Raw genomic sequence first — 385 nt, 5'->3', positions numbered from 1 at the left:
GCGTCCTGTATTTTCCCAAATACATTGCTATGTAAGCTATGGATTAACTCTCATAACGCTATATAAGTAATGGGTTGACATTACAACAATTAAGCGCAATGGTAAATCAAATACATAGGAACCTTGAGTGTTTCATGACATCACGTCTCTTAAGACGGTCGACTGTAGCAGTTGTCACGCTTCTTGCCCCTGATGAGGAGAACGATTCGCCGATGGTAAGAGCATGATCTACAGCCTACAGTGACACTGTATGTACTCAGATACATATTTCAGCGTCATGATATAGAGGCACTATGAGAATTTTACTGAACTATTAGCATTAATAAAGTGGAACTTGGGGTCTTATACCCCCACTACGCATACACATTCCGTCTCTCGATTGTCG

This window comes from Penaeus monodon, chromosome 31 (genome assembly GCF_015228065.2).
Source record: "Penaeus monodon isolate SGIC_2016 chromosome 31, NSTDA_Pmon_1, whole genome shotgun sequence".
NCBI classification, from domain to species: domain Eukaryota; kingdom Metazoa; phylum Arthropoda; class Malacostraca; order Decapoda; family Penaeidae; genus Penaeus; species Penaeus monodon.
Note: the sequence above shows the minus strand (reverse complement) of the source record.